This window comes from Moschus berezovskii, chromosome X, assembly GCF_049115385.1.
Source record: "Moschus berezovskii isolate FMDL1 chromosome X, NW_MosBer_1.0, whole genome shotgun sequence".
Classification (NCBI taxonomy): domain Eukaryota; kingdom Metazoa; phylum Chordata; class Mammalia; order Artiodactyla; family Moschidae; genus Moschus; species Moschus berezovskii.
Window position 1 is genome coordinate 16,025,288 of NC_142488.1, and position 12,046 is coordinate 16,037,333.

The 12,046-nt window shown below is 39.2% G+C and overlaps 1 pseudogene; it reads right to left on the reverse strand.

Annotated features, from left to right (window-relative positions):
- Positions 1 to 1,678: 1,678 nt before the first annotated feature.
- LOC148773230 (protein cornichon homolog 1 pseudogene) overlaps positions 1,679 to 12,046 on the reverse strand; it is a 139,708-nt pseudogene continuing 129,340 nt past the window's right edge.

A 12,046-nucleotide genomic window follows, 5' to 3' on the forward strand; every position in this document is an offset into this window, starting at 1 on the left:
GAGAGTAAATTTGATGGCAGAATTTTTTTTCAGTTTTATTTTTCAAATTTGATATCATAACTTAAGTTTGCAGAGTTGCCTCCTGAACCCCCCAAGAGATGGCAGAGGAATTGCTTATGTAACAAGGTATTTTTTAAAAGGGACAGTCAGGAAATTCCCTGTCAATCTAGTGCTTAGGACTCCCTGCTTTCACTGCAGAAAAGGGATAATAGATCTTCCTGTCAGGGACTAGACCTGCACTTGCACTCCCTCTTGAGATTGAGTTTCTCAACATTTTGTGCTCTAAGTGCCTTGCTCACCTCATCTTAATACCTGCCCTGTAGGTCTTTCAAAATGACATTGCAAGGGGGAAATTAGTAATTTGACAGTGGACGAAACTGGCAGACACCAAGTGATCAAAGTTAGCCTCACCAGTGATGAAATAAGCCGACTTCATGATGCTCTTTCTGTGGTACCCTGAGGGTGATACAGGAGCTCTTATTTGGTATCCTCCTCTAAAACTTTGGAACTCAGGGAGTTTTCTAATGATCTGGTAGTTAGGATTCTGGGCTTTCACTGCATGACCTGAATTCAACCCCTGGTCCAGGAACTGAGATCCCACAAGCCAAGCACCATGGCCAACACACAAGCAAACAAACAAAAGCACAAGACTCAATCTAATCCTGAGAAAACTGGACACAAACCCAGACTGAGGGACCTTCTATAATACAAGTGGCCTATACTCTTCACAACTGTCAATGGCAAGAAAAGGAAAGAAGGCTATGGAACTATTTCAGATGAAAGGAGATGGGAGAACATGAAACTAAAGGTCATGCATAATACTCTTGAATTGGGTCCTGGATCAGAAAAGGGTGCTAGAAGGGACATTATTGTCCCTTTGTTTACAGAACTTACACAAGACCAGGGAAACAGACTCTTGGAGGGCACAAACAAAACCTTGTGCACACCAGGACCCAGGAGAAAGGAGCAGTGACCCGACAAGAGACTGACCCAGACTTGCCTGTGAGTGTCCAGGAGTCTCCAGTGGAGGCGTGGGTTGGCAGTGTATTGCTGCAGGGTCAGGGCACCGAGTGCAGCAGTGCATGCATGCAAAGGACATTTTGAAGGAGGTCACCACTATCTTCATTACCTCCACCATAGTTTGGTCTCAGGTCAGACAAAAAGGAGGGAACACAGCCCCGCCCATCAACAGAAAATTGGATTCAAGATTTGCAAGGCCCCTCTATTTCTTTGCATTGATCACTCAGGAAGGCTTTCTTTTTTTTTTTTTTTTTCTTAATTTCAGAGTTTTATTGTATTGCACTAAAGGAACAGCAGGATGGTTATACAATGTTCTCTCTCATTCGGTTTTGAAAACCTAAAGTACTTGCAAATTCTTAAGAATACCTTTACCACCAGATTAGAACATTTAGTAACTAATTTCTTAATAAGTAAAGTCTCACAAATTAAAACACATTTAAAATAGCTTTAAATGCATTCTTCACAAGTAAGTCAGTGTATATTTTTGTATCATGTTCACTTATGCTTAAGAATTAAAGCAAGTATATTACTCTGGTGGAAATACGGGGAAATCTCTCATTCATGCAATATACAGGGATAGTATTTCAAGTCCAAGGGGAAAAAAATCCCACTCTTATTTTTTTAATGCATCCATATATAATCACCTACATGATAGATAAGGAAACCCATGAAGTTTCCCACAGGTCAGATACATATTTTCAGTTCATCAGAAGCACCTGATATCTACAGCTAATTTATAATTAAATGGCATTTCAATAAAACCAAAATGAGCCCTACAAGTTCCTATAAACGAAAGCTTCCAATGGACTAAGGACAGTCAATAATTAATGCAATCATTCAAGGGATTATGGCTGTTCCTTAAGGAGTGCAAGTTCAAACCTGTCAACACCAGAGGTATCATTTTATATTAATTTATACGTAATTCCATTTAAATTCTTAATCCGAGTATAACATATGAAAACAGTCTTTCCACAAGCAAAAAATGTGGAAACATTTAAAAAATAAGGAGTCATTTTTAAAGTAACTGATCAGATTCCATAGGCTACTCTTGGAAACAGGATCTTGCTGGATAGAATCCCTTCGTTGGTGGCTTTTTGCATGCATGTAATTGGACCAATTCTTCTAAGCGTTGTTCTAAGAGCTCACCAAAACATAGATCATGCCATATAGGTAGTAAAAAAATGCTAGAAGATAAAAAGCTAATTTGCACCATCCTTCTTTCTGACAATATGCTAGAATATCTGCATTCATGATGGTTGTAGGATCATAGAGTCCTGGTCCACTCATCACTGGTCTACTCATATACCTCCAAATATGATATGCCAAGAGGGGCATATTGAGACCCAGTGTAAGCCACTCTGCTGCACAAAGAAACATGACACAGAAGAAAGCATGGATGAGGTACTCTGGAAGGACAAGAGGATTCAGGGTATTACACTGGTCTATAGGATTCTTGTAATCAGTCTTCAGCTCATCGAATGCTATAATGTGCCAAATGGCAAAGAAGATGAGCGTGGTGGTGAGCAGCAGCGCCAACATATAGCAGAAGGCCGCAAACGTGAACAGGAAGGCTTTCTTATCTCTCCTTGCTATTCTTTGGAATTCTGCATTCAATTCTGCATTCTGGGTGTATCTTTCTTTTTCTCCTTTGCTTTTCACGTCTTTTCTTTTTTCAGCTATTTGTAAGGCCTCCTCAGACAACCATTTTGCCTTTTTGCATTTCTTTTTCTTGGGGATGGTCTTGATCACTGACTCCTGTAAAATGTCATGAACCTCCATCCATAGTTCTTCAGGCTCTCTTTCTATCAGATCTAATCCCTTGAATCTATTTGTCACTTCCACTGTATAATCGTAAGGGATTTGACTTAGGTCATTCCTGAATGGTCTAGTGGTTTTCCCTACTTTCTTCAATTTAAGTCCGAATTTGACAATAAGGAGTTCATGATCTAAGCCACAGTCAGCTCCCGGTCTTGTTTTTGCTTACTGTATAGAGCTTCTCCAAATGAGGTTGGAAAAAATATAATCAGTATGATTTTGGTATTGACCATCTGGTGATGTCCACGTGTAGAGGGGTCTCTTGTGTTGTTGGAAGAGGGTGTTTGCTATGACCAGTGCATTCTCTTGGCAAAACTCTGTTAGCCTTGATCTGATTCATTTTGTACTCCAAGGCCAAATTTGCCTGTTACTCGAGGTGTTTCTTGACTCGAGGTGTTTCTTGACTTGACTTTTGCATTCCAGTCCCTACACGCTAGTAAAGTCATGCTCAAAATTCACCAAGCCAGGCTTCAGCAATATGTGAACCGTGAACTTCCAGATGTTCAGGCAGGTTTTAGAAAAGGCAGAGGAACCAGAGATCAAATTGCCAACATCTGCTGGATCATGGAGAAAGCAAGAGAGTTCCAGAAAAGCATCTATTTCTGCTTCATTGACTATGCCAAAGCTTTTGACTGTGTGGATCACAATAAACTGTGGAAAATTCTGAAAGAGATGGGAATACCAGACCACCTGACCTGCCTCTTGAGAAACCTGTATGCAGGTCAGGAAGAAACAGTTAGAACTGGACATGGAACAGACTGGTTCCAAATAGGAAAAGGAGTACGTCAAGGCTGTATATTGTCACCTTGCTTATTTAACTTATATGCAGAGTACATCATGAGGAACGCTGGGCTGGAAGAAGCACAAGCTGGAATCAAGATTGCCGGGAGAAATATCAATAACCTCAGATATGCAGATGACACCACCCTTATGGCAGAAAGTGAAGAGGAACTCAAAAGCCTCTTGATGAAAGTGAAAGAGGAGAGTGAAAAGGTTGGCTTGAAGCTCAACGTTCAGAAAACTAAGATCATGGCATCTGGTCCCATCACTTCATGGGAAATAGATGGGGAAACAGTGGAAGCAGTGTCAGACTTTATTTTTTTGGGCTCCAAAATCACTGCAGATGCTGATTGCAGCCATGAAATTAAAAGACACTTACTCCTTGGAAGGAAAGTTATGACCAACCTAGATAGCATATTAAAAAGCAGAGACATTACTTTGCCAACAACGGTCCATCTAGTCAAAGCTATGGTTTTTCCAGTAATTATGTAGAGATGTGAGAGTTGGACCATAAAGGAAGCTGAGCGTTGAAGAATTGATGCTTTTGGACTGTGATGTTGGCAAAGACTCTTGAGAGTCCCTTGGACAGCAAGGAGATCCAACCAGTCCATCCTAAAGGAAATCAGTCCTGAATATTCATTGGAAGGACTGATGCTGAAACTCCAATACTTTGGCCACGTGATGCGAAGAACTGATTCATTGGAGAAGACCCTGATGCTGGGAAAGACTGAAGGCAGGAGGAGAAGGAGATGACAGAGAGTGAGATGGTTGGATGGCATCACCAACTCGGTGGACATGAGTTTGAACTAGCTCAGGGAGGTGGTGATAGATAGGGAAGCCTGGCATGCTGCAGTCCTTGGGGTGGAAATAGTTAGACACAACTGAGCTACTGAACTGAGGGACATTATTGAGACAGTGGGGAAATTTTGATTATAAACTCTAGATTCCCTGATTCTTGTGACTGATCTGTGGTTTGTAAGAGAATGTTTTTATTCTAAGGAGAATTACACTCTAAATATTCAGGGGATTAAGGAACATGATAATGTTATGCTTACTCTTGTAAGCATAAAATCTATCCATCTATATCTCTGTACATATCTATCTATTAACTATCCATCCATCGTATGATAAAGCCAAGGTGGTAGAATGTTAACAATTGATGAAATTGCATGAAGGGCATATATGAGGGGTTTCTTTATACTGTTTTTGCAACTTTTGGGTAAGTTTAAAATTATTTCACAATAAAAAATTTTAAAGGCAATTGCAGACATAAAAAATAATGAAATATTACCATTTGCAGCACCATGAATGGAACTAAATATTATCAAACTAAGGGAAAGACAGACATTACTTGATACCTCTTATATGGGGAATCTAAAAAAAAAATGATACAAAGGATCTTATTTACAAAACAGAAGAAGACTCAGACATAGAAAACAAACTTATGGTTACCAAAGGGGGAGGGGGAGGGATAAAGTAGGAGTTTGGGATTCACAGATATACATTATATAGAATATATACTCTATATAGAATAAATAACAAGGACCTACTGTATAGCACAGGAAACCTTATTTAATATCCTATAATATCATATAATGGAAAATTATATGAAAAAATATAACTGAATTACTTTGCTGTACATTTGAAAGTAACACAATATTGTAAGTCAACTATACTTCAATTTTAAAAGAAGGCAGCTACAATTCTAGACTTCTAGATTAAGTCTAGAATGGAAATTGGGGTCACTCTTTACAGTAGGCATCTCCTTTGCTTCCAGAATAAACATGAGGGTTATCAAATACTCATCTTTCTGCAACAACAGAGAGGAGGATGAATCATTAACTTTTTCATGACTTTGAACTTGCAATTCTGATTTGCATCTTAAGTTCACTAGTTTTGTTAGAGTGGGCAATTAATACGGTACAATTAGTTATGAGTTCAAATGGCTAACCCCTTTATCTTTAATTGCTTGAATGGACACATATGTATAAGGCAAATGACTTGACGTAAGAACAGCATGTTGTAAAAAAGTGAAATGCTTCCATATACATACATATATTTAATGGATTTTATAGTACTGCATAGAATTTGGCATAGAGTTTTGAATACAGTAGTCATTTGGCAATTTTCAACCTTCACTGCATGTTGGAATTCTCTGGGGAATTTTTTAAAAAAGCTGATACTTGAGTCTCTCCTCCCAAATTTGGACATGATTGGTCTGTGGTGCAGCCTGAGATCTTTAAAAGTACCCCCAGATGATTCTAACGTGTGGCCAAGAAGAACTGATTTAGAGTTCCTTCTTTTTGTTTTTAGATAGTCATAGTAACATATTAAGAGAAGCCACAGAGCAATACCCTAGGAAGGCAAGAGGATCAGTAGAAATCATCTCTTCCATAGAATTTTCCTTTCATACCACTTAATATTTTTACCTCAAGTTATAGTTATTTATATTTGTACTTTCTGCTTGTTAGACTGTAGACTCCTAGAATTCATGGGAAAATTACTGTGTCACGTTAAGATATCTTAACCGTCAAGTTAAGAGAACAGGACCACTACATTGAGCTCTCAGAAGGCCAGAGATTGCTTTTAGCTCTTTCCCTACTGCTCACTAGTAATGTCAGTGTTCACACTTGTGCTGAAGAAATGCTGAGGTATTTGGAATCTAGTACATTCTTATCCGATAAAACTATATGCATAGAAATAAGGCCAGAAGGAAACAAACCAAAATGTCAACAGAGGTTCATACAGTTATGAATGACTCTGACACACACATACATGCATATAGAGGCAAATGATTGGGATGACTTTTTTCTTCTGTATTTTACATGAATAGGTATCAATTTGAAAATATTAAGAATAGAAGCTAAACATATCAGATATTCATCAGTCAATAAGCTCATTACAATTACTTGAAAAAAAACTGACAAAACTTCATTGGTCATCTTTGGTAAATGTTAGAAAATCAAATAATATTTTTTAAGGCTGGTAAATAAAGGGAAAGAACCAATCATTTATCCAGCTTTCTTCAGTGACCTGTACCCCAGAAGACTGCATTTTGTCTCTCCATTCATCAGTTGGTGGATGTTTTCAGTTCAGTTTAGTTGTTCAGTTGTGTCTGACTATTTGCCACCCCATGGACTGCAGCACGCCCCACTTCCCTGTCCATCACCAACTCCTGTAACTTGCTCAAACTCATGTACATCAAGGCAGTGATACCATACAACCATCTCATCCTCTGTCGTCCCCTTCTCCTCCTGCCTTCAATCTTTCCCAGCATCAGGGTCTTCTCCAAAAGTCAGTTCTTCGCATCAGGTGGCCAAAGTATTGGAGTTTCAGCTTCAGCATCAGTCCTTCCAATGAATATTTGGGACTGATTTCCTTTAGGATGGACTGGTTTGATCTCCTTGCTGTCCAAGGGACTCTCAAGAGTCTTCGCCAACACCACAGTACAAAAGCATCAATTCTTCAACGCTCAGCTTCCTTTATGGTCCAACTCTCACATCCCTACATGACTACTGCAAAAACCATAGCTTTAACTATACCAATATTTGTCGGCAAAGTAATGCCTCTGCTTTTTAATACACTGTCTAGGTTGGCTATAGTTTTTCTTCCAAGGGGCAAGTGTCTTTTAATTTCATAGCTGCAGTCACTATCTGCAGTGATTTTGGAGCCCAAGGAAATAAAGTCTCTCACTGTTTCCCTTGCCATATCTATTTGCCAGAAGTGATGAGACCAGATGCCATGATCTTAGTTTTTTGAATGTTGTTTTAAGCTAGCTTTTTCACTCTCCTGTTTCACCTTCAGCAAGAGGCTCTTTCAGTTCAGTTCAGTTCAGTCGCTCAGTCGTGTCCGACTCTGCGACCCCATGAATCACAGCACGCCAGGCCTCCCTGTCCATCACCAACTCCCGGAGTTCACTCAAACTCATGTCCATCGAGTCGGTGATGCCATTCAACCATCTCATTCTCTGTCGTCCCCGTCTCCTCCCACCCCCAATCCCTCCTAGCATCAGAGTTTTCCAGTGAGTCAACTCTTTGCATGAGGTGGCCAAAGTATTGTAGTTTCAGCTTTAGCAGCTCTTTAGTTCTTCGGTTTCTGTCATTAGGGCAGTGTCATTTGCATATCTTAGCTTGTTGATATTTTTCCTGGCAATCTTGATCCCAGCTTGTGCTTCATCCAGCCTGGCATTTCTCATGATGTACTCTGCATTCAAGTTAAATTAGCAGGGAAACAATAAATAGCTTTGACGTACTCCTTTCCCAATTTGAAACTAGTCCATTGTTTCATGTCAAGTTCTAACTGTTGTTTCTTGACCTGCATACAGGTTTCTCAGCAGGCAAGTAAGGTGGTCTGGTATTCCCATCGCTCTAATAATTTTCCACAGTTTGTTGTGATCCACACAGTCAAAGGCTTTAGTGTAGTCAATGAATCATAAGTAGATGTTTTTCTGAAATTCCCTTGCTTTTTCTATGATCCAGTGGATGTTGGCAATTTGATATCTGATTCCTCTGCCTTTTCTAAACCCAGCTTGTACATCTGGAAGTTCTCAGTTCACATACTGTTGAATCCTAGCTTGAAGAATTTTGTTCTTTGCTAGCATGTGAAATGAGTCCAATTGTGCAGTAGTTTGAACATTCTTTGGCAGGCATTGCCCTTCTTTGGAACTGGAATTAAAACTGAGCTTTTCCATTCCTGTGGCCACTGCTGAGTTTTCCAAATTTGCTAGCATATTGAGTGCAGCACATTAACAGCATCATCCCTCAGGATTTGAAATAACTCAGCTGGAATTCCATCACCTCCATTAGCTTTGTTCGTAGTGATGCTTCCTAAGGCCCACTTGACTTCACACGCTAGGATATCTGGCTCTAGGTGAGTGATCACACCATTGTGTTTATTTGGATCATTAAGACCTTTTTTTGTACAGTTGTTCTGTGTATTGTCGCCACCTCTTCTTAATCTCTTTTACTTCTGTTAGGTTCACGCTGTTTCTGTCCTTTATTGTGCCTATCTTTGCATGAAATATTTACTTGGTATCTCTAATCTTCTTGAAGTGATCTTTAGTCTTTCCCATTCTGTTGTTTTCCTCTATTTTTTTTTTTTTGCATTGTTCACTTAAGAAGGCTTTCTTATATCTCCTTGCTATTATTCCTGGTGGCTCAGATGGTGAAGAATCTGCCTGCAATGTGGGAGACCCAGGTTCGACCCCTGGGTTGGGGAGATCCCCTGGAGAAGGAAATGGCAACCCACTACAGTACTCTTGCCTGAAGAATCCCATGGCCAGAGGAACCTAACGTGCTACAGTCCGTAGGGTCGCGAAGAGGCAGACACTGCTAAGCGACTAACGCTTTCTGCATTTAGATGGGTATATCTTTCCTTTTCTCCTTTGCCTTTCGCTTTTCTTCTTTTCTCAGCTATTTGTAAGTCCTCCTCAGACAACCATTTTGCCTTCTTGCATTTCTTTTTCTTGGGGATGATTTTGGTCACTGTCTCCTGAACAAGGTAATGAACCTCTGTCCATAGTTCTTCAGGCACCTTGTCTATCAGATCTGATCCCTTCACTGTATTTGTCACTTCCATTGTATAATCGTAAGGGATTTAGGCCATACCTGAATGGCCTAGTGGTTTTCCATATGTTCTTCAGTTTCAGTCTGAATTCCCTAATGATGTTTAGTATCTTTTCATGTGCCTATTGGCCATTCATTTATCTCCTTTGGTGAGGTCTATTCAGATCTTCTGCCCATTTTAAATTGGTTTATTTGGCTTCTTATTATTGAGCTGTGTTATTTATGTGTTCTAGATACAAATTCCTTATCTGATATCTGATTTGCAAATGTCTTCTTCTGGTCTTGGGGCCTGTTCCTGACTGAATCTTGCATGTATAGGCTGTGCTCCATGAGAATATAGTATTAAATGAATGGTTTAGTTATTAGACCTGCTTCTCTTTGCTGATCCGTTCTGTGGCTGCAGGCTATGTCTCTAACCATTTTGTTTCTAAGTTTACTAAAATATTATTTAGGATTTAATATCTGTGATTCATAAGTGACATTGACTGGTAATATTTATCTTTCAGTCTTGTATCAACTGGGGGCAGTTAGGAGACAAAAAGCCACAGTAGTTATTAAAACATAAGAGAGATATTTCATGATTTCAATCATATGTGGGATGTGGAATAGTCAAAAACATAGAAGCAAAGAGTAAAATGGTGGTTACCAGGGGCAAAGGGAGGGGAAAATGGGAAGTGTTGGTCGAAGGATACAAAGTTGTTATGCAAAATAAATAAGTTCTGGAGGGAAAAGAAAAGTTCACCTGGAAGACGGCTCTCTCTGTGTATGAAATCCAAATTGAGTTGTATGATATCAATTGAAGAAATCTCTAGTCTTTCTTCTAGGCAAAGGACAGTTTGTATACAAAGAATATTCTTGAAAAATTGTAATTATTTCTTTAGCTTTAAACAAGCCTAGGAAAGTCACTGTTAAAAGGACATCCTGTAACTCTGTATTCACTGCAAAAATAAAAGGTTATAATAGATTATGAGTTTTTAAAAGAATGTCGTATAAAGAATTGTTAACTATGAAAGGATAAAAAGAGAACTCTGAGGTGATGTGGCTGAACAAAATAAAGAGGTTAAAATTACTTAAACTTAGAAACTGAGAGGAGGGAACTGGGACCCAGACCTCAGGAAAGAGGGGCATCTCCAACTGAGGCTGCCGTTTCGGGGGTTGAGATGCAGTGACGATGAAACTGGTTCTTCTGCAGATGGAAAAACTGCCAGCTGGGTTCAGATGCTGCAGTGTAAAGGAGCTGCTGCTACCAAGGTGTAGAGAACAGATAGGGAGAGGGAGTTTCTTCCTCCTTGTTCATTTACAGTGTCGCTAGCTCCCCCTACTGGTAGAGAAGTGGTTTGCAGAGTTGCAATTCTCTGACATCATCAGCCAGAATACGTATAGGTCAGGTTTGGAGCTGGGGAAAAATACTCTCTGACATAAGGTCATAGAATGATAAGGTCGTCTTCTCCTATCTTTATCATACGTTACTACAATTTATACCATAATAACTCCTACCCTTATTAGCTGTATAGTTTGGATGAGTTAAGTTTCCATTCCTTTTGTTTACCCATCTATAAGAGTGCAGTAATCGTGTACCTACATCATAGTGCCATGAGTTGCAAGTTTTAGATAAATAAAATCTCTAAGAAACACAGCCATCCTGGATGCTTTAATTTTTGCAAAGTCTTATACAAATTTCCCTTTGTTATTAATTTGTTGTGTCAGTTTAAGACACATTTGTCTTCATCAAGACCATTTTGGGTTTACCTTATCCAGAGTCAAGAAGACTAAGCCCATCTCCAACTTAACATGTCCAGAACTGACCTTTTCACCCTTTTGTACAACTCTACCTCATACCTTGTTCACTTGTCCTTATCTCATTCAAAGCCAATACCAACTTTCCTGGCAGTCCAGTGGTTAAGACTTCACCTTCCAATGTAGGGAGTGTAGGTTCGATCCCTGGTCACAGAGCTAAGATTCCACATACCCGTGGCAAAAAAAAATCCCCCCAAAAGCATAAAATTGAAGCAATATTGTAAGAAATTCAATTAAGGCTTTAAAAATGGTCTGAATCAAAAACAAAAACAAAACACTCTTGATATGGGTCATGGAGGGAGTATTTACACCAGGGAGATTGATAAATACTACAAATCAGAGCTTGTTCTATTGATGTTCAGACTTTAGAAAATGATGAACAATATGTTAATAAAGCAGATTATATTAAAAAAAAAAAAAACTAAAGAAACAGTCAATGCCAACCAACTGATTGTTCAACCAGAAACTTTGGCACCATTCTTGATTCTACCTTCTCCATCCACTCCATCAGCAATTTCTTTTTCAAAATGTTTTTAAATGATTAAGTAATTTGTGACTCATCAGTCATCCACTTTTAAGTGCCAGAATATAACTTGTTTTTTCTATTTCAGGTGAATTAAAACGACGTTTTCCAAATCTGGTGGCACTTATACATACACAGGTTCAAATGTTTTTTAAATATCATATTTCATCTAAGTACCTTCAGAAAAAAATCACAAATGGCAAATATAACTTTTCTTTCTAAAAGGTGCATGCTTAGTTGCTCAGTCATGTCCAACTCTTTGTGACACTTTGAACTGTCGCTCGTCAGCCTCCTCTGTCCATGGGGTTTTTAGTCAAGAATACTGCAGTGGGTTGCCATTTCCTTCTCCAGGGGATCTTCCTGACCCAGGGATCGAACCCACGTCTCCTGTGTCTCCTGCATTGCAGGTGGATTCTTTATCTGTCTAGAATACTCTCACTTGTTTATTTTTCGCTGTACTGGACTTTGGTTTCTTTGCACAGGCTTTCTCTAGTTGCTGTGAGCAGAGACTACTTTTCATTGCCGTGCACAGACTTCTCATTGCCGT